General features: G+C 26.6%; 1 long non-coding RNA gene across 1 annotated transcript in view; it reads left to right on the top strand.

Annotated features, from left to right (window-relative positions):
* The first annotated feature begins 2881 nt into the window (after positions 1 to 2881).
* The window catches only part of LOC126265668 (uncharacterized), a 59845-nt gene continuing 37909 nt past the window's right edge, over positions 2882 to 24817 (top strand). Inside the window, exons 1-2 of the long non-coding RNA XR_007548167.1 lie at positions 2882 to 2950; positions 3040 to 3124. This is a non-coding gene — a long non-coding RNA (uncharacterized LOC126265668). The remainder of the gene's footprint in view (positions 2951 to 3039; positions 3125 to 24817) is intronic.

Raw genomic sequence — 24817 nt, 5'->3', positions numbered from 1 at the left:
TAGTTGTCTTTTTATTTATGTAAATTGATTAAGGTCAACGGCCTCCAATGTGTCGGTTCAAATACCTCCTTCCAAAAAATATATATATACGATAAGGATTTGTTTTTGGTGGTTCGGGATGGAACCGAAAACTGGTGCCGGTCCGAGTTTAAATTAGCCTTGGCGTCAACATCGCCGAATAAAACGTTTTTACGACTCGCCTGTCGTTGATTGATGGCGCAAGTATTTTTGGACCAGCTTCCCCCTGTCTGCTATCGAAAAAGTGCAACGGATACCTAATCGAACCGATCCGCCTACCGTTTCCATCGAAATTTTGACTTTTAACGACGTTTATGCACTACCATGTATATTTGTTGTTGGTTTTCGGGTACGGTTTTATGGCCAGTCGTAAAAGTTGACCTAAAGTTTACCATTTTTACCGTCAAACACGACCGCAATGTCACGATTTTATTTATCGAGTGGTATTTTATCATAAATAAACAAGGACAAATACCTGATAAGTTAGAGTTTTTGCGGTGTTCCATCCGCAATTTTACATTGCCGACACATGTTGATAAGTTCTAATAAACACAGATTTTTCAAGGATGGAGGGGGTGTGATTTTGGGTTGGGGCAACTTGAAGAATGGCTTTGACTAACAGCTGATACAAATCAATGCGAGTTTTAGGGATATTCATCAATTTCTTCTTTTAAATAGTTTCTTCTAATGGTCTCATATTTTCATCCACAATCTAGCACACTAAAAATGTGAATTAATTTGAACCAGATTTAGCAGTGAGGTGAATATATGAAGGGTAGACTGATAATTATAAAATATGATATTCCAAACATATATTATAATCTCAAAAAGGGGGTATGAGTTTGGGAAGAGAAAGCTTTAAGAATGATTCTAAGTTACAGCTATGAAACATCAAAAACAATGCTATTTTTGACGATTTTGATTCAATTTAGTCTTCTAAATAGTTTTTTAAACAAATAATTAATAACAAAATCCAAAGTTCCACAATATTCAATTTCTAGAATACCAAATTTAGATAAAAAGTAAACATTTTATAGTTGAAAAAATAGTTTCTTTAACAAACAAATCATAAGAAAATTCAAAGATCCACATTTTCATTCAATTTCTAGAATACTAAAATTAGATAAAATGTAAATATTTTATAGTTGAAAAAAGAATCGACTAGAGTTCAAATTTACAGGTTTATCTTTATGTTTGATCCATTTGAATTAATCTTAACCAGATTTTGGCAGTGAGGTGAATATCTGGAGAGTGGGTAGATAAAAACTATTTTATAACTTCAAAAAGTGGTTGTGATTTTAGGAAGAGGAAACTCTGTGTTTAAAACTACTTAATCTTTGTGTTTGATCCACTTGAATTAATCTGAACCTGTTTTGTTAGTTTGAATGGGTATGAACAACTGGTATATCCTAGATATGTATCCAAACTTAATTTATACACAAAAAAAAAGGTTAATTGGGTATTACTCTAAAGTATGAATAACAACAAAAAATTAAGAAACAAAATTGTCTTTTTTGCAGTATTCATATTTAGTTTCTCTTATTGTTAATGTAAAGCCAAATTGTAGTGCTTCTCTTTTTCAATTTTTAATGTATTATCAACATTTTATATTATAAAAATATAAATATGGGAAATGTTTTCAAGAAAAATTGACCACCTTAGAAACAATAAAATGCCTTCCATATTTTTCCAGAGCCACGTTTAATCATAATCATATTTTTTTCTATTTATTCCATTATTAATTTCTGAGTTGTAGCTGACGACATCTACTACTTAGTCACATTAGTCCTTCGTTTTTCTTTCTTTGATGCTAAATTTATCCACCAAAGCCAAATTGAAATTATGAATCTTATATAGTTTTTAACGTGTTACCATCACTTTATAATATAAATCATACATCAGCTAAGAAAATAGTTAATTTTTTAATAAATAAATATATTTAAATTAAGTATCTGGGCAAACAAATATTAATATAAATTGTAAACGGATCTGAAAGACCCAGTTCAGTATGTAAATCTCCCCGAGATTTAGGAATAACATTTAAACTTGAGTCTTTATTGGAACATATGATTTTTCCCATCATTTCGATGTTCACATTTTCACACAAATTGTACTAAAATAACCGGAACTCGAATTCAAACCGACAAACGTACAAAGTGGTTTTTAACACTTTCATGTGCCTATTTTAGACGACCTGTCGTCGTGCACTGTGTCACCATGTCCATAATATTTTATGGGCTGTTTTTTCTTTAATTGTTACACGTATAAATTAATAAGGTCTTGGCTAACTGTACATTCGAATTGTCGAATTTTCTCTCGCACGGCCAGTGTCGAAAGCCGATAGATTTATATGTAAATGCTGTTATTTTTACGACTTAAGCAACTTGTTTTTTTTTAAAAAAGTGTTCCACGTTATCCTACATAAATATTTATAAAGCGTTAAAAAATTCTATAAATTTCGATTCGTTAACAATTAACCAGATATAGTTTATAGTTGAACGTATAAGTTGATTGCCAATTGTGATTGGTTTATCGGGTTTTAATGCATGGGCCAAAAAAAGCACCATTTGAACGGAAGGTATTTTAATATCTCTATTAGTTAGTTATACAGTTAGTCCATTAGTTTACAACTAAAATATACAGGCTTTCTCCCACATTTTTTTGAAGTGATTTGGCAAAGTTCAGTGATGGCTATATAAGTGGTACATAAAATTTTGGGTGTGTGCCCGACTACTTCTTCGGAATGTACCAAAAAATTGAGTATGTGTAGACTTTATAAACATTATTATTATGATTTTCTAAGTTGGCCTGACATGTGAATAATGTCATAATTATGACATGTATTTACAATCGGTGGTATAAATCCAATTATCAAAGTTATTGCCCGAGTGTTTATTTAACTTAATACATTAACACAATTCAAACAAAGCCTGTAAGTCGATAATCCACCAAATCAAAACGCATTTCCCCTCACCCGATTGCCAATCGATTTTTAAAACAATTTTCTTTTTATTGTTCCAGATACAACAAATCAAGGATAATCGATAGCCGGACGGCGTAATTACAAAAAACTAATTGACAAGTTATTTGTCGTGTCGTGATTTATGTAAGTATTAAATTAAAACGTCGATTTTTAAACAAGCACACGGGAACATTGTCGTTGGGAACACTCAAATCGAAACAGCCTCCTTCGGATGCTTGATGGAATTTCGTGAGTTATCTCCAACAGGCCATCAATCTCACGCCTCGAAGTGTGTGTGTGTGTTTCGTTCGTGCAGACAAACGGAATCAAAACTGGGACGTACAAATATTTGCACAACATTTGCATACATCAACAGACACGGCGAAACAGAAACGGACGGCGAAAAAATCGGTCGAATTTATTTGGAAACGTCAGTGCAATTAACACGGCACGTATAATTGCCCCATCCCGGTCGGCTCGTACGAATTGAAAGAGAAAATATTAAATTAGCGGCATTGCAAACTATTTAATTCGGCGTTAGTTGAATTTCGACCGCCTATAATTGTCGGACTCCAGCGGGGCGAGGCTGCCGCAACGATACTACGGGTTCGAGGAAGGAACGGAACGAGATGTGTGGATTGTTCTAAATTGCAATCTGCACTTGATATACGCAAGTGATTCAGTTAATTTACATTCGTCCCGTTTATTTTTAGATTGAGGACGGTTTACACGTTTCGCATTGCTGTAATTAATTGCGCCAGTCGTCGAGCCGATAGATTTTATTATTTTTTTTTTTTTTTTTTTTGAAAACAAAAATCGGGGACTCCTGTGCATTTGCACTTAGGTTTTTCACAGTTTTAATTATGATAATTCTTGGGTATTAATATTAAACTTAAAATGGTAATATTTTTTCTTGGTTGTTGTTTATTGCATTTACATACATTATGTACACGACTTACACGTTTGTGTAATTACAACAATTTATGCAAGTCATTCATTAGTTGACATTAAATTGAAAATGAAATATATTGATATCGTTTTTTAAGCTCTGATAGAAAACACAATTTACATTTATGATATCTTGAATTATATTAATTTATCTTTTTGCTAATTAAGGGTTGATTATTTATTAATTTTTATTATAATACAGTTATCATGAATATATGAAAATATCCAATCTTTTTAAAAAAATATTCTTTTAATCAATAGAATTATTAAAATTATGTATCTGAATAAATAAAATGTATCAAAATAAAATATATTAAACTTTTTTTTATGCACCGTGTCTTCTAATGGTTCTAGGAAATACTATACTACTACTAAGATATACTCAGATTTACTGATCTGAATAAATGTGTCAATGTACCAAGTAAAATGTTTCGAATTTTTATGTGATATACTCTGTCTTTTATCAGTCGAATATTTATGATATATTGTATCCAACGTAGACAAAATACTACACTGCTGCCAAAAAAAAAAATAATTTATTTTATATTTTATTGGAGAAAAATATTAATTTTTGAATAAAAATGTTAAAATTATGTATGTGAATAAATTAGTCAAATTACCAATATAAAACATATATAATTATTGCTTCATATGTCAGTCCAACATATAAAATTCTAATACTAAAATATATTTATATCGGATTTTTTTTTTTTGGAAATAAATATTAGTTAATACATTAATACAGGTGTTAAAATCATATCTCTTAATGAATAAGTCAAAGTACTAAAATAAAATACATGGGATATTTTTATTCAATATTTGATACAAATTAATTGTACTGAACGGAAACAATAAATAATAAAAAAAAATAAAATAAATAACATTTGAATAAATAATATACGGTATTCAATTGAGTTCATTTAGTAACTAATAGGCAATTTTAAAATGCCACTAAAAACTATAAATGACTGTTTATTGCTCATTTTTAACAAGACAATTGCTATTATTATTTATATGACAACTTTATTTTATGTAAATTTGTTATGACAGCATTAAACCATAATATTTTTATTACATAAGCATCCTTCAGAAGTGTAAAAACTTTTAAAAAATTCATAAAATACACTGGAAAAATTTGAACCATTATTTTTTATTTTGGATAATTTAGTTGTCATTATAATAATTATGATTAAAATTGTTTTTATCTGTAGATTATTTGTTTAGTAAATGCATACTATTGCTGATTTGTATAGAAATATGATTAGACTTTCTAAAGATTGCTCAAGTATTATTGAGGGGGGAGGTGTATAATGTCAATGTTGCTTTTGAAATTTCTAATGTTGGTCATCTTTTTTTACTACTGAAAGTGTATTCAACAAGTATTTTCTTGCACACAAACGTGTCTAAATATAGCGGTGTTTGAAATCAATATTTATATTTAGATAGTTATTTTACGACACTGTCCTTTTCTGCATTACCATATCAAATAACATTTACTAGTAGTGAATTATCGATGGACCATTTGTTTGCCAACTTGAGATGGAATCATCTCAAATGAAATATAGTTCCAGCATCTGTTGCACTATAAAATACTGATGTTTTTTTCATTTCCACTCACATCTCCGCTGTTTTATTGTGTTTTGATGTGTGTTTTACGATTGGCGATATTTCAGACTTCGTTTTATTTATGGAAATTATTAAATAGACCGGTTCGCAAATCTCTAATTACTGTTTACTTTAATTAATCGACAAGAAAATAGTGTCAGGGTTTATTACCAAAGCAATTATTGGCCGGTGCAATTAGAAAATTACCCGTAATCAGCTGCGCGAGCAAAACCGTGCGATCTTTGTACACGGACAAAGAGTAATTTAATGTGGAAAAAATTTTTCGGTATCGTTAATCACGGAACGGGAAAACGGCATGTTCCGGTACAACAGTTTAACTCAGGTGTCGGAACATGTGTAATTGTTAAATGGAAAAATTGATTTCAATGGAACGATTTGAAAAGGCTGGCACGTTCGCCTCGGGTCCCCCGTTGGTAACAAACGTTACGGATCGGTACATGTTTTGTGGGGTATGCGATTTCTTCCAGTCTTACCTGGACATTTAGGCCAGTTCAATTAATTTAAAAATATATATTTTTAATGACACAAATTGTGAATCAAAATTTTTCCATTATTAATTATAAAAATTAGTTTTACAAGGTTGTTAAGTTTATGAAATACAGTTTTATAAAGTTTCTACGCTTGTTTTGTTGGAATATTGACTGCATTTTAAACCTATATATTTATGTGTAATTTATTTTCATTGTACAAATTTTCTGCATTTTTAAAAAATACAATTTAACATGCTTTCAGAATACTTGATTAGATTTTTGAATAAACATTGAAATGTACATGTAAATATTTACATTTTGTACATTTTTCTTTATGTTATATAAATAGAACTTTACAGGCTCTACGTTAAAATTTTTTGTTGAAGTGCACATTATAGTTTTACAATTTTAAAAAATTGATTTGATAAAGATAAATGTAATTTTATATGTATATATATATTTTCCTTAAAGCTTTTATTATAATTTAAGATTATGTATTAATAAAAAATGCTTTAGCATTAATGAATTATAATATTTTTATTTTTTATGCATATAGAATTTTACAGATTTTGCATCAAAAGTTTCTGTTAAAATACATAAATATTACATTAAATTTATTTTTTTATTTTAAATTTTTTTGAATATTAAATTAATAGAAATATACATTAATATAAATTACTTCATCATTTGTAAATTTTAATGTTATATTTTCTTTTAAGATTATTCTTAAAGGTTTTATGTCACTTATTTTAAAAATATAAGTAACAACCTAAGTAAGGTTATGTATAAATAACTTATACTTAGCTTTTTGAATATCTCAAAGATTCTTCAACAAAATTATAATTTTTTTGAATAATAAACGAATATATGTGCAAATGTTTATAATTTACGATAATGTATTAATAAGAACTAACATTTGTGAATTGTAATAAATTATTTTTTTAAATATAATTTTATAGATTCAGTAAAACATAAAATTTATTTTAAAAATGTTTTTATAGAATTTTTGAATATTTTCTGTTAAAGTATTTTAAAAATTAAAAGTTAACTATTACAGTTTATCTTTAAATATATATTTCTTAAATGTTTTAAGTAATATTTTAAATTGTCTCCTACAAAATTTGAATTTTTTGGATAATAAATCTCAATTTATGTTTATAGTTAAAAAAATCATTTATTTTAATATTTTGTTTTTTATACAGTATTTTTACAGGTTCAAGGTCAAAAATTTCTACTTAGTTTATCTTGAAGTCTTTTCCTTATTTTTTTCTAAAAATGATATTTTAAATGTCTCTTCCAACAAAATTGGAATGTTTTGGGATAATGCGAATTTATGTATAAAAATGCATTTAAATAAAATGCTTTACCAATTTTTTTATAGAGAATTTTTTCAGGACAATGTCAAAAATTTATCTTGAAAATATATGAAAAATTTAAATATAAGTTTATCTGTAAATGCGCTGTATTTATATAAAATTATAGATTTTTTGAAAATTTTACAGTTTATCTGTAAATATATATTTCTTAAATTTTTTAAATAATATTTTAAATGGTCTCCTACAAAATTTGAATTTTTTGGATAATAAATATCAATTTATATTTCTAGTTAGAAAAATCATTTATTTTAATATTTTGTTGTTTATCTGTAAATGTTCTGTATTTATATAAAATGCTTTATTGTTTAAGAATTTTAATATTTTCTTTTTTATATAAAACTATATATATTAATTGGAAGTACTTTTTGTTAAAATACACCTCAGCATTTTCAAAATTTTAAAGTTCATATAATTTTAATAGTTTTTTAATAATAAATGGATATTTGTGATCAATTTATAGAAGTTTTTGATTAAGAATATAATTATTATTTTCCTTAGAATTTCTAAACAGTATAAGTTCAAACAAACAAATGTAACAAAATTTGAATGTTTTTGAATAATAAGCACATATTCAGAAGTTCATTACAAAACTCAATACTCGGTCATATTTTCCAAATACAGAACAACATTAATAATAAAAACCGTTCACATTTGGAGGGCCTCAAAATGACTGTAACAATTCCATTATTTATGAAAGTCTCTGTGGGCGCGCGACAGTTCGATTTATATTTAGCCATAACAAAACAAAACGACTGCCCGTCTTGCCATAATTCGTTGTCATACAACAATCGTGTCCGTTTATTTATAACACCGCCGTTTCGATATATAAAAAAAAAACCTAAGAAAATTATACGGTATTAACGTTTCAATTTATTTTTAATGATTGTGAAATTTCCATTACACGGTGGAAGGTTCTTTTAGCATATCGCGTCGTGATTAAATTAAACACTTCATAATTGCGCACGGCAATTATAAAATCTATGGTTTATTGGCAATAACAGTTTGAAATGCTGGTGATAATTTATTTATGATTAAAACGAATCTGATCTAGTTTCAAATAGGTGCACGACAACAAAGATTATTTTAATTGCCCATTGACTATTTGACGGTTTATCGAACGGGGCGAGGACTGATCGATTCGAATTGCGGTGCAATTTATTTATTTGTTCATCACGCCTGGCGCCAAACAAGTTTTCATCTCGTACCTTTGGATGCGCTTCAAGGCGATATGATGCATCGTGATGGCTAATTAAATTTTATACGAGCTGTTAGTTATTTTATTGAATGTAAACGGCCACGGACTTTATTTATTTAATACATTTTAAATTAATGTTAACGGCGGACCCTTGCGGTGGGAAAACAACATTACAAGACTGAATTCTATCCGGCTTTAATAATTTAACAATTTATTTACGTCGTGCTGGAAGAGTGATTGTAATTTTAGAACACGGTGAAGTGAATGTGTTTTTAAGCACCGCAATTTTTAGATTTTATTGCCGAGGAATTTCACCGTTTTATGACTTCATCTGCAGACTGAAAATCCCCACACGTTTTCCTTTGCTTCAAGTTAAATTAGCCGAGTGTCAGCTCGTAAAGTTAACGAGACGTTTTAATTTCCAATTTATTAAAAAACGGCAGCTTAAAATTCACAGAGAACGTACATGTGACTAATTACAAAACTATTATATTTTGCAATAACTTTGATGTTTATTATAGAATTTAAATAAAAAACGCAAAACTAAAAACGTTTTTAATGTTTCTATTTATTTTGCAATATGAAAAGCAATTCAAAGAGACATTTTCCATTACGCTGTTTGTTCGCCATACATTCATACACATAAAAATTTTATTGCACATTATTTGTATTAAATTTTATACCTTTACATAATTGGTAATTGGATAAATAAATAAAATATCGAAATTGTTGTGTCTTTGTTATTGTTATTTATTGTATAAAATTAATAGTAGTGATAATGATTGAACAGTGAAAATTAATTGTGGTCATAATTCAACGAATTTTGCTTTTAAATCAAAATTATTCAAAGCTCTGGAAGCTTAGAATTAGTATCTGTTAATATTAAAGTTTGCATAAATAAAATTTTGTTATTTAAAAAACAGTATTCAGTTTTTTAGTAATAAAAAGAAAATTAATCAAAAATATTCCAACAATTATAATTTTTTACTTATATATGCATTTCATTTTAAATAAATTAGTATTAAATTATCCAACAAATTAAATTTCTTTTAATATTAAAAACTTGAAATAGATCCTTAGAACTCCCTATTTTACTACATCCACCTTTTTTATTACTATTAGTTCACTAATGTCTTTAATGTTTATACATATTTCTAATTGGATAAATAAACAGACTTCCGTGGAATAATTTTGCGATGTTAAAATAAAACAGGTCATTTATATCATAAATAAATATGGTAATTACAGTTCTTTTAGTAAAACATTATAATTGATGTGGAAGTGATAATAAACGAATTTTTATGTTTAATCATGAATTCTCATACTCAATCAAAAGTACACAAACAATTATCATATAAAGCTTATTTTAGTACATCTTATGACACTTTTTATTTATGTATTTCCCTTTAAATAATTAATCGAATTAAACAGCAAAATTTAAATTACTTTAACCACTGGAAGTTGAGAAAGCCACATTAAACTATATCTACATTTTTTATTAAATTTTATACATATTACTAATTGGATATATAAACAAAATTTAGATTAATTTGATGGTGCTAAAGTGAAACGATAATTTTATATTATAAATGTTTTAGTTCATTTTTTAGTAAAACAATAAAATTTTTGAATATGTGATAATAATTGAACAGTGAACATTAATTGTAACTTTAGTACATTCTCTGACACTTTTTACTTATGAATTTTTCATTTTAAATAATTAATATCAAAATTAAATTAATTTTAACATTTAGAACTTGCAATAGAAGGTTGGAATTTTCCATTATACTTTATCTACTTTTTTATTACGAGTCCATTAGTGTCTATAAAATATTAAAGCTTACCTATTTCTAATTGAGTAAATAAACAAAATTATTTGAAATAACTTTGTGGTGTTAAAGTAAAACGGGAATTTCACATTTTAAGTGTATTAGTTCAGCATTTTAGTGAATCATTAAAATTGATAAAAATGTGATAATAATTCAACTATGAACTTTAATTGTGATAATTGTCTCTAAAAATTTTTATGTTTAATTAAGAATTTACAAAATCATTCATAAATATTCAAACAATAAACATGTGAATATAATTTGAGTATATTTTATGACACTATGTATTTCAATTTAAATATTTAATATCAAATTATTCACTCTTTATATTTATTTTAACAATTAGAAATTATTAAAATGTGTACATAAGTATAATTGAATAAACAAAATACTCTGAAATAATTTTTTGGTGATAAAATGAAACAAGAATTTTATATTATAAATGTGATAGTTCAGTAGTTTAGTAAAACATTAAAATTGATAAAATGTGGCAATAATTCAACTGTGTACATTAACTGTGATAATTATCTTTAAAAAGTTTTATGTTTAATTAACAATTTACATAATCAATTATAAGTATTCAAACAATAAATATCAAATTGTATTTAATTTAATATTTAGAACTTGGCAATTATTAAAATTTATACAAAATTTTAATTAAATAAACAAAATTCTCTGAAATAATTTTATGATGCTAAAATGAAACAATAATCTTATATTATAAATGTAAAAACGTTAAAATTGGTAAGATTGTTATAATAATTTAACTGGGAATATTAATTCTGATAATTGTCTTTAAAAAGTTTCATGTTTAATTAAGAATTGCATAATCAATCTTAAGAATTCAAACATTAAACATTTAAATATAATTTTAGGATATTTTACGAGAGATTTAACTTATGTATTTTTTTTTTAATTAACATTTAGAAATTTATACATAATTCTAATTGAAAAAAATCTCTAAAAGAATTTTATGGTGTTAAAATGAAACGAGAACTTCATATTATAAGGGTAATTCATTATTATAGTAAAATATTAAAATTGATAAAAATGTGAACTGAGAATATTAATTGTGATAATTCAATATTTCACATAATCAATAAAAAGTATTTAAAAAAGCATGTAAAGTTTATTTTAATACATTTTGTAGCACACAATTTAAAAAAGTAAATTATCTAACAAAATTAATTTAATTAAACTCTAAATACACTTTTTTGTTAGAAGTAAGTCTCAGAGGGTTTATAAAATATTGAAAGTATATATTTCTAATTTTGACAAATGAAAAAATCTGTAGAATAATTTTATAGTGTTAAATGTAATATATGATTCAGCATTTTTCTTAAAATTGATAAAAATATGATAAGTATTGAACTCTGAACATTAAAACACACATTATTAATTTCAAGAATTTACGTAATCAATCAAGAGTATTTGAGCAATTAACATTTACGTATTTGATACCAAATAATTAGTAGTAACAAATTGTCCAGTAAAATTTAATTTAATTTAACATTTATTAACTGCTTTAAAAACTTAGGGCTTCACAATGCCCTAAGAGACATTGTGCGACCGTAAAATATCATTAAGAAACTTGTTAATTGAAGATTCAACGCTCGTTCAGCACAAAATGACCAATAAATATTATTATTACGGGCGTTGTTGTTAATTCTTTATTACCCACAACATAAAATCCACGAGATTTATTGTGTGCCATTAAAAATGATCGTTTTAACCTGCCAAAAAATACGGCTAAATAACTAATTATTCCATTACTATAATTAAAATCGCTTCGCATGATATGCCAATGTAAATGCCTCATTACAGGAAGTAACCAACGGTTGTCAAAACTGACCGACCGTCTCATAAATGTGAAATCAACGGGGGGGTGGTTGGTAACTCGCATGCACAATTGACGCAACCGTCGAAGATAAACGAAAAACACCAAAATTAATCAGTTGTTATTGAATTGCTTCGTATAAATATGTTGTGTAATTGGTCAGTCAAAATTTAGTAACAAACAAGCTTTATCTAACTGGATAAGATAAATGTTATGGAGCTCGGGCCTCACAAGAAGCTCCGTCGCTCAGTCAGAATGTTGCGTTTCGTTCGTCGAGTTGTGACCGTGCTTGGGGGGAACCGCCGCCGAATAGTTGGTACGTACGTAATGAATCGGCTTAATTTAATTAGCACGAGGGAGAGAACCTTAATTAGACGCCTCATTGGCACTTGCGGCCGGCGCACCGCATTAATTGGCGCTAAATACTAATTAATTAAGGATAAGCTGCGCCAATGAACGACGCTTACGTTTTCGAATATTTTGGCATTGTGTGTTTCGTACGGACAATAAAACCATTATTTATAGACGATGATGGCTCGAATGGGTTCTATTAATAAACGGTGTTTATGTGAGCTAATAAAATATCGATTTTCCATTATTAAAAATGTGCGTTCGCCGATGATGGACGGACGGGGAACCTAGGAATATTACATTTAAGCCGGGGGTTCGTGTGCACGACCTCGCGTGGAAGTCCCGTGGAATTTAAATATGAACGGTGTTATTATTAAACATAAAATATTTGTACGTGTGTATGCGAAGTGTATTGTTCGATGGAAACGTGGGCTGATAGGTACCTCACCAATGTTATTTATATTAATTAATATTTATTTAACCGCCGAGGAATTGTGTGTGTGAGGCGTTTTATTGTGTCGCCTCCAAGGATCGCTGTGTGTTAAGATGTGTGCACGATGGAGCCGTTTCGACGTTCACCCGGAAAGTTTAGAGGAGTGCTGTTAGTACATCTTACCGGGCAGCATTAGATGCTTTCGATATTCTAATACTGTCAGGTAAAGATGTCCTCCGGGCTCCAGTTCATCTATTTTAACTGATTTTTATTAAGTGAGTATCGATTTGAGCAGTAAATTTATTTGCTGGCCCGGTTTGTGTAATAATTATTTACTTTACTATCTCGTGACGGTGTAAAATCAAGCAAACAGAATTAAACAATCGTATCTGTGTTTATTATATTGCAACAAATCCACATTTAACATTTCAAAAGTGTTAAGGCTGACATTTTAATTTGACTTAACTAATTATGTAATATATTTTTATGAGTTACTGGAGATTTATTACAGTTTTTATCGTACATTTTGTATTGAAGTAAAATTTTTAATTACAACATAATTACCACTGTGATTATTTCCCCAAAGTGAAATTATTACATAATAAAAAAACACCTTAAAAGTTAATTTTGCAAAATATTTGAAATGCGTTACGTTATTCTCTAAAAGGACATTGAATTTTGATTGAATTTATTTACTCATAGTTTAATGTAATTTCCATTTTATTTTATTGCAACGATTTTACTTTAATTTGCATTTCATTTTATGACAACAATTCTGTACCAATTTTACATTACATATAATTTATTTATACTTACAACATCTCTTTCACAATAAGTTATGAATGTAAAGATAATGGAGAGTTAAAATTATTGAGAAAGTATTAAATATCAAACAAGTATGAAATTTATTATGAACTTAGGTACATAATCTCTAGAAAATCTTTCCAATTGAAAATTTATAATACTAAACATATAATGGGTATCAGGATAAATATTATAGGTTACATTTCCATATTTATTTAAATACATTTTTATGTTATATTTTACCATTTTTCTGTTAAACTTTATATATTATTTAAAAGCTTTTTTATGCTCTTTCTAACTATGATCATTATTTTTTAAAGTAAAAACTTTTTAGTTCTTAATAACTTACAAAAATCTAGTTTTTTGGTATAGTTATTCAATCTTTAATAATTTATTACACTAGTTGGAACATTTGAAATATTATACGAATTTTGTACCAATAGCTATTTTTCAGGACTATTGTAAAATTGGAAATTAATATTTACAAATAATAATTTAAATATACAGTAGTGGCCATAATTATAGCAACTTATTAAAATATATTAAAATATGAAGAGTACACAAATTGTAATATGTATTGTCCAGTTTTGTTAATCTAATCTTATTCTTTAAAAATATGCATACTTTTTTACTGTTTAAGTGTGTTATTGAAAAAATTAGAGAAATTGATCAAGTAGTAACTGCAAAAATTTGGTTTGAGTCAGAAAAACTTGAAAGAAAATCAATAACTCAATAATTGAAAAAACAATCCAATCTTATCGTCAACTGAAATTTAAGGAACTTGAAGGAAATGGAACATGCGGAAAATAGTTCGAGGAGTGTGAAAAGATTGTTACTGGATAGGGGTTCGTTTGACTTCAGATCTACAAGGCAAACCCTGGTTTCTACAAAAAATGTAAAACTCAAATTTTAACTTGCTTAGAATCACATTCACTATGGCACAGAACAATGGGGACGAGTAGTTTTTAGACGAGTCTAAACTTAATTTTTAAAAAAATAATGGTTCTGCTTATGTTAAATATCCTACAGGAACAATTACACACATTGAAACTGCTGGCAGTTCAATTATGCTATGGGAATGCATCAATTCTTTCAACGTAAGCCACCTTACACTAATTTTCATACAAGAAATATATTAAACAACAATTTGCATCCATATATTGAAGAAATGATGCTTTTAATAAATGAGTTTCAACAAGAAAATAATCCCAAATAAATCCAAAATTGTGAAGGATTGGTTAAAGGACCAAAGCATCGAAAAATGGTAGAGGCTACGCCATGGGGATGGGGTAAAATAATAAAACAAAAAGGACAATGTTAAATTAAATAACACAGATATAATAATTAAACATTTTTTTCAAAATTGAAATTACTACATTTTTGTCCAGTCCTATTCAGAAAAATATGAGAATATTGTAGTTTTTGGGATGCAGTATAAAACAATAATAGTAATTAATTAAAATTAATTTAAAACATTTTAAAAATATGCTATAATAATGACTGACCACTACTAACTACATACCTTATTAAACAAATTCCTGAAAAATATGTGTTCAAAAATAAGTTAAAGCAACAAAATTGATGAACTGTATTCGCAATATGTTTGGAGAAGACGTTTTAAACGGTGAAGTCACACGATTTTGGTGTAGTCGGTTTAAAAGGGGCGATGAATGCATAAAAGATGAACGCCGTCAAGGTCGTCCTGAAACCTGCACCGTCGAAGAAATTAAGCAACATCTCGTACAAAATCCTCGTGCAACACGTTTGGAAATAAGCCAGTAATTAAGCTGCTTTTAATCAACCATTAGAAAGAGGTTCCATGCGATAAACTTTATCAAAAAGTTGATTCCACATAAATTAAGTGAGGATAACAAAATTAGGCGTTCGTCTGTTGACATTTCTCTTCTTGCACGCAACGCAAATGAGTCTTTTATCGATCGCGTTGTTACGTGCGAGGAAAATGGGTTGATTGCCATCACTCTTGCCGGTCTGAACAATGGGTTGAAGATGGCCAACCTGGTGGAACAGTTATTTAAAAATATCTCAATACAAGACCTGTCTTTGAATTTTTACTCAAAGAGTTTTTCTTTAGTCAATAGAGAAAGTGTCTTTATGACAACTCTAAGTCACGTGTCGTATTAGAGTTTAAAAGAAAGCTTCAAAATATTAAAAAATGGGTTCTGCTTCTTCCACCATTTTGTCTAAATCTTCTTCATGCATGTATCATTTCTTTTTAACATTATCCAATTTTTTATGTAATAAACTATTTACTTTTCAAGTGGAAACCAAAACTTGATCTAGTTTTCAGTACGAAACATCCATAATTATTTTCTCGTAGTGTTGCTTCAAGAATAAAAAAGTGTTATTTTAAATTTACTTTTTCTGGTACCTTACATGATAATAAGTATTCATGTAAATCATATCATAAGTGATTTAGTTAATATCTATCTATTCAATACATTTTACCAGCCAAAAAAAAATATATCTATATATAAAAAATATATGTACAAAATACAATTTAATATTTATGGTAAAATATAAACTTTATAAAGCACATTTATCAAACAAACCATAAACTGTCCCATAAATTATACTCCCTGCAAAAATAAAATTGATAAAATTGGAGTGCATAAAATACAAGGATACGAAATTAATTTCTGCGAATTTAAGAAAACATTTCAAAATGACAAATTTGCATAACCACCGCATTAATATTTATTAATTTAAACTGCAAATAAATCATCAATCCACATGACGTTGGACCTGTTCGTGATAAAACCTACCTCCGTTGTATTATTAATTGATACAGGCAATAATTAATGGCTATGCATGTAATTAATAATTCGACATAAATAGGTGAATTCGATGTTTTTTCCTACATTTCACAGTTCGCGAAAGCAATTAAGGCAGGACAATGGTTACCTTACAAAAGCAATAATTGTCCGGCAATTATATGTTTAAAATTATAATTATACAGTAAACCTTGAAGATGTTATACTGAAAATTAAATTATAATTAAAAACGACTTACATTAAGTACTCGGTTATTAAATGTTGTCCAATAAATATTCGGTACGAGAAAGCAAACGACCTTAAAAGGAGGAAACGCATTTTAATTTACTACCCATTAGAGAAACCATTAATAAATTAGAAAAAAATGCATGTAAATTATTACATTTGATTTCGATTCAATGTTAACATACAGGTCGTAACTGTCGAATAGATAAGTTTTAAAAAAATATTTATTTAAGGAACATGTTATCTCATTAATTCGGTGTAATCTCGATAATGAAACAGTGCCACCAGTTGATTGTGATTTGAGAAATATTCAGCGACTTGCATAGGTTTTAACAGATAAAAAGTGTCAGCTGTCCAAATAGAGATAAATAAATCAAAGGGATCAATAAAACATGAGAGAAAATCATTCATAGTGATGTCCAAGGACGTAACTAATACATTTTCAGATTTCGACGTGAGCTCGTGGACGACGGAATATTTTAATGAATTAAATGAAAAAACTAGAAAATCGATAAATTTCACTGGTTTTTTTGTGTGCAAAAGCACATCAACACAATGATCGATAAATTAACCATCAGCCGGATTCACGTGGAAACGTTCTTCATGTAAAATTAACTGGCTATGATTTATGGACGCTGTAAAACGAGGATTTTTTTTGGAACTTTTGAAACAGTTAAGTACACGGTAGGCTTACGGGCAAACGATTTTTCACACTCCAAATATCTGTTGATCCGGTTCGTACTAATTGTCAAGAAAAAGACGATTAGGACTCGAATTTGAATAACAAATCAACCAGTTTAAACACACGGTGAATGATTGTGTAAAGGAATTCATTAAACAGAGAGAAAAAAAAACTAGGCAATCGTTGGACATCTTTTAACGGTATCGTTACACTTTCGTAGTGTCCTTTCGAACGTAATCTGGGATCTCTTATTTAAATAAAATTAAAATCGTTTTATTTATTCATGTTGGCGCCTTCCATTCGGATTTAGATAAGTCGTAACCAACAATGGTGGCACATTTTACTTTAAATTAGCAGCGAGTTTCAACAATGACATTAAATTGATATGGAATTGTTCGATTTATACGTTTATATTGTGCCGGTTAAGCTTCGTAATTAAATGCATGATTGAAAAAACAACATTAACAATTGTGATTGTGTTTATTTTCCAATCAAAACTTTACTGTAACGTGATATGCATATATTGTTGAATTTAATATACGGTTTTGAAATTTAATCAAGAAGTAATTTTGAAATTTTTAACTTTTTTCAACACAAGTGAAAACAATTATTTAAATATGAACATTCTTATGATTATTTTTTTAACCTTGACCTAAGTGAAATTTTAATTAATTTGTTAGTTGGTTAATAATTATTTAAATATTGTGTTCATTTTATTCCATCGAAAATATTAAAGAATAAACTAATAATAATAATAAGCAATAATATTTAGAAATATATAATTGTTGTTCAATAGATAATCTTTCTGAAATTTATTAAAGAAAGAGAAAATTTAATAATTTTGAAATATTTCTAATTATTTTATATTTTATGTCAGGAATATTTGAATATTGATTTTAGTTTGTATATTTATTATCCACGTTTATTCAAATACGCTTTCTTAACATTCATGATATACTCCATTCAAACTAGGAATGGAGTAACAAACAAATTTAGTTGCGTAATAAGGATATAAAGAGGTGATCCGAGGTAACTGAAATTACCTAATACAATGTTCATTTTAAAATACTAAATTATTGAGCTGAAAAGAATATTTTTTTTAATATTTCACTCCGTACCTTATGTAAATACACTATAGGTTATTCTAAATTGTCATTCTCAATAGTCAAAAATTCAGTTTTTTAATTCCCTTTTTATGTACTGTTTTAATTTATTAAACTGGAAAACATTTACAATCAAAAAAAGATGTTTATACAGAGAATCATAAAATAAAACAATATTTTTACTATTTTGAGTATATTTTGAGGATGGGGAAAATATGATTTATTATATTAATGTAATTCTGGCTACATATATATTTAATTTATTATTATTTATTTAAAATTACAGTAAATTATACTTAATATAATGTTCATTTTTATACTACATTATTGAGTCCAAAAGAATATTTTTTATTCTCTCCAAATTGTCATTCTCAGGAGTCGAAAATTCAGTTTTTTTAATGCCATTTTATGTATTGTTTTAATTTATTAAACTGGAAAACATTTACAAACCAAAAAAGATATTTATACAGAAAATCATAAAAACTATTTACTATTTTGAGAATAATGTTGAGGTTTGGGGAAAAATGATTAATTGTTGCTAGATCTTCACTTCAAGTTGTCCAAATGATATTTCAAGAAATAGATACTTTCAATATTTGTAATTGTTGTTTATTTTGGGGTGTCTAATATCGAAGTTTAAGTAAATAGGATTTTTTTATATTCATTTTAGATATTCATTCCAAATTCTCAGTCTCATTCTCAAAAGACAAATATTAAGTTATTTTTTCCATTGTTTTATAATATATTAAAGTGGGAAACATAAATTATAAAAATTATGAGTTGTTTAATATTTATTTGTTTGTTGGAATATTCACACAAAATATTTAAAGCACTGAAACTTTCTTAGAAAACTTTAGTGATATTGGAAGAGAGAAAGATATTTATAAAGACAATGTTGAAATAAGACATTTTGTTTTTATGTCTTGATTTAAATTTCTAAAATTATTGTTTATTATTTTTTGTATATTAATGCAATAATATATTAAATTGAAAAATACTTATGAATAAATATAAAACTTGTATGGGTTATTTAATATTTCTTTAATTTTTATAAGTATATTTATAAATTTCTTTAGATAATTAATTAATTATTATATAGATTTTGAATAAAGAAAGATATTTCTAAAACTATTGTTTAAATTTTTTTTCTTGGGTCTCTTGACATTCGTCCTCAGTAGTCAAATATTTATTTAGTTTTTAATACTAACAGATTTTATTGAAACAAATTTTAAAAGGAATTTCTATCTAAAATATTTTGCAAAAAACCTTCTTCAAAAACTACATTTCTTACTTTAATAATTAAACAACAGCAGTAAATAATCATAATTATTACAGAAACGTAAACCGTAAACTTAAGTTTTAATTATATATAATTAAACTCTTTATGATGCAAAAAGTAAACTAAATCAAACTGAAGTATGTGATTTACTATGGTAAATTCCAATAAAAGTTATTTTTAACTAAAATCCAGTAGCTTAAGATAATTATAATGGGTGGATTTTTGCATTAGGACAGAGGCAGGCATAAAATTTCTCCGGGTATGGTTTTACGTCGAGGTGCAATCAACGTTATATGATCGTACACGGTATTAAGTAACGAAACGTATAAACATGGTAGTTAGTTCGGCGCCAGTGTTGCGGCAGGGGGGACAACACGGCTTAATAAACGAGCACCTAGTTTAAGGAAACGACTCAATATACACCTGCCTGCCCGTACCTCGATTGACCAAGCTCGGATGGACGGATCGCGGTTTCGGTTACAGGCCGGATTACGCACGAGAAAGTGGACACTTTACATACATAGCTGGTGTTACAAAATGTGTTCGAACAGATGTAACAATGATGGTAAAACATTTTGCATCCGGATTTTACTTACGGTTTCTGTAATAGTAGCAGGAAGTAGCAGAACATACAACTAAAAGTGTACTGAGATTTATATAAAATTGCTGCTGGTTCAGGAAATAGCAATTCACGTTTATACAGTTTAACTACAAAATAGTCACCATTAAAGACAACAATTTTTTGTTTATGAAGTAAACTCAGGCTATATACATAAAAATTTGGAATATGGGAGCTGAAGAAAAGATGAACTGGAGGCATCCAAAATTTGATTAAAATCAAATAGATGTCAAAATATGAAAATGAATTTTTAAAACATATTTTCAATGGTTTTCTTTATTTTATTAATCAGAAAAATGAATTTAAAAATAATTTTTGTAAGAACTTAGATTCTTTAGATTCTTTAGATTCTTTAGATTCTTTAGATTTTTTAGATTCTTTAGATTCTTTAGATTCTTTAGATTCTTTAGATTCTTTAGATTCTTTAGATTCTTTAGATTCTTTAGATTCTTTAGATTCTTTAGATTCTTTAGATTCTTTAGATTCTTTAGATTCTTTAGATTCTTTAGATTCTTTAGATTCTTTAGATTCTTTAGATTCTTTAGATTCTTTAGATTCTTTAGATTCTTTAGATTCTTTAGATTCTTTAGATTCTTTAGATTTCTTAGATTTCTTAGATTCTTTAGATTCTTTAGATTATTTAGATTTTTTAGAATCTTTAGATTCTTTAGATTCTTTAGATTCTTTAGATTCTTTAGATTCTTTAGATTCTTTAGATTCTTTAGATTCTTTAGATTCTTTAGATTCTTTAGATTCTTTAGATTCTTTAGATTCTTTAGATTCTTTAGATTCTTTAGATTCTTTAGATTCTTTAGATTCTTTAGATTTCTTAGATTCTTTAGATTCTTTAGATTATTTAGATTTTTTAGATTCTTTAGATTCTTTAGATTCTTTAGATTCTTTAGATTCTTTAGATTCTTTAGATTCTTTAGATTCTTTAGATTCTTTAGATTCTTTAGATTCTTTAGATTCTTTAGATTCTTTAGATTCTTTAGATTCTTTAGATTCTTTAGATTCTTTAGATTCTTTAGATTCTTTAGATTCTTTAGATTCTTTAGATTCTGTAGATTCTTTAGATTCTTTAGATACTTTAGATACTTTAGATTCTTTAGATACTTTAGATTCTTTAGATACTTTAGATTATTTAGATTCTTTAGATACTTTAGATTATTTAGATTCTTTAGATTATTTAGATTCTTTAGAATCTCGTATATATTTCAATAGCAATAATTAAATAAATATTGTCTAATTAATTATTAATATTTTTTGTAAAAAAAGATAACCTCGAATTTATCAAATATATAATTATTATAATTGAAACTAATTTAAAAGTTATTTAATTTTTTTATATAAAGTTCTTTTAGTACTTAAAACCAATAAATTTTGTAAAATTTCACAATATTTAATTATAAATAATAAAGTCATATAAAATTTGACTAAAACCAAATAAATATTAGAAATATGAATTTTTAAAATGTAGTACCAAGGTTTTTGTTTATGTTTTTAACCAGTAAAAATAAATTTAAAAATATTTTTTGTATAACATATATATTTCAATTACAAAAATTAAATAAATATTGTTTAATTAATTATTAACATGGTTTTGTAAAAAAGATAAACTGGAATTTATTAAAATTATAATTAATTTAATAATAATTGAAAATAATTTAAAAATTATTTATATAAAGTTGTTTTTATTTTAAAACCATTAAATTTTATAAAATTTCACAATATTTAATTATAAATAATACAAGCATCTAATATTTGACTAAAACCAAATAAATATTAGAAATCTGAAACTGAATTTTTAAAACAATACTGTCAATGTTTCTTTATTTTCTTAACCAGTAAAATTAAATTTATAAATAATTTTTGTACCAACATATATATTTAATTACAAAAATTAATGAAACATTGTCTAATTAGTTACTAATATTCTTTTCTAAAATAATTAAACTCAAACTTATTAAATTTATAATTAATTTAATAAAAATTCAAAATAATTTAAAAATTATTTAAATAAAGGTTTATATTTTTAAGGTAAAAAAATTGAAGAATTTGATTAACTCTAAATTACAAAATTATTAATTTGACCAATTTTTTGTTTCTTGAGAATCTAAGAAATTTATATATTGCTATGTTAAAATTAAATAGTTTTTGTTTAAATTTAATTATCAATATTTTTGTACAAAAGTGGAACTGGAATTTAAGTACATATAATCACATTTTAAAAACAAAAAATATCAAATATTTAAATAAATTAATAATAATTCAAACTAAATTTAGAGTCAAGCAAGTTTTTTAATGTTCAATTTTTTTGCCACGACATTTAAAACAATAATAAAAATTCATAAACAGTCGACAAACAGTTAAAATTTTATAAGAAAATATAAATTCTACTGTTATTATAAGTTTTGGTTAAGGAATTCATCAAATATTTAATTAAACAGACAATAATTCAAAATTAATTTGTGTTTATTTAGTTTTCTAATCTAAAATGTTTTAAAACTTATTAATAATAAACGAAATTGAGGACGTTGCTAATTAATCTTTTTAAGAGTAAAATTAAAATTTTAATTTGCACACACGCTGAAAAGATTTTACATAAAACTATCTAAGAAAAAACTTACAATTTAATGTTTTAAGAACCTAATAACCAACTAATGAAGAATAAAATTACTGTTTTACAGTAATATTTAAGATTTCTAATGAATAAATATTAAATTTACTCCTTAATTACAAGAACTCAAAAAAATTAACAAAAGAAGAAGAATTTTAAAATGAACATGGTTGTATACTATATATTATGTACAGCATTTTATTAGAAATTTTGTATAAAAAATATTTATAAATTAAGGAATGTAGAAAAAAACAAGAATGTTTCCAACATTTAAATGTACTGATTTTCCGAATTTTATGTTGCAACATTGTAAACCGTGGTCGTGATTCCATACCAATGATCAATATTCAAATTCAGGTTTCCAAAAAATCGCCTCCCGCTGTTTTATGAATGTCGAATAAAGAAAAACACGTTCATAAAAAAAGTATTAATATACAGACATAAATTATTTATGAAATTCAAATTCCGCCAGTTCTTAGCCATTCAAATAATTTTAATTGAATTGTATGAAACTATTCACATGAATATGTATTAAAATATACGAACACAGTTTTTCTGTTATCATTATCCGTTGTGTAATTTAACGTTTTGTTTGCAAAGAAACCAGGATGCTGATCAAGAATCGAAAACATCGAATTAATCCCAGATAACGTTGTCCACGACCCATAAAAAGACAATTTTATGTGGTACCCCTTCGAAAATTCTTCGACGCCAATAAATTTAAATCAAATTTAATTAAAGGAAGGTCTCCAATAATTTATGCATAGTCCATTTACATTTTAGGTATTTTCATTGCCGATATAAGTTATAATTAAGCAGAAATGGTTGATATGCAAATGCAATCGATAAAATATGCAGTCGGGGTTTATTACGTACGGTGTTGCTTTAAATAAATCGAAAATTTAGTCCGGCGATTATTGATAATTGAACCAAATTGCCATAGAAAACTGCAATCGACATACGTAAACGTTCCACAGGATATTGCAGTATCTATATAAAAAAAAAAATGTGTGTTCAGATTTTAATACGACTGGGATTGTGTAATTTATATGTTTTGTCTAACCCCGCAAATAAAAATAGTTCAGCTACCATTTCACTTAACACGTGTATTTTTAGTTGACATATTTCCTAACTAATTACCTTTGACTCCTAAAAATACACGGTGACAAACTTCTTTTAATCTCTGAGTTAGATGCAACTGAACACACGGAAAAATAACTGGACTATTATTTTTAGGTCGGTTAATTGATGGGGATCGGTGATAAAATTAATATTTTTGGACGCATAAATCAATTTTAATAGTGCTCCACAACGACGACATAAATCACATTTCAGCTTTATTACTTAATAAATTATTTGAAATTCAATTAGAGCATATTGTAATTACAATTATAGAGTCGTCAATTGAGTGATTAGAGGCCTCAAAAAAAACTCATTATTCATTCGCACAAAAGCTAGGGGTTATTATTATGCATTCTTCGCTGATTAATTTTATGGATTTGTTTATGCATTTGCAATTTACAAGACTGGTTAATTATGTATAATTAATCAGTATCTGAACGAAAGTTTTTCTGTACTGTTTATAATTCACAATTAATCTATATGTTTTAGGTTGTTGCTTAAACTGTGGTATTATTGTGAAAATTTT

Source organism: Aethina tumida, chromosome 5 (genome assembly GCF_024364675.1).
Source record: "Aethina tumida isolate Nest 87 chromosome 5, icAetTumi1.1, whole genome shotgun sequence".
Taxonomy (NCBI): Eukaryota; Metazoa; Arthropoda; class Insecta; order Coleoptera; family Nitidulidae; genus Aethina; species Aethina tumida.
The sequence above is the reverse complement of the archived record's forward strand: the minus strand, read 5'-3'. Positions and strand labels throughout refer to the sequence as shown.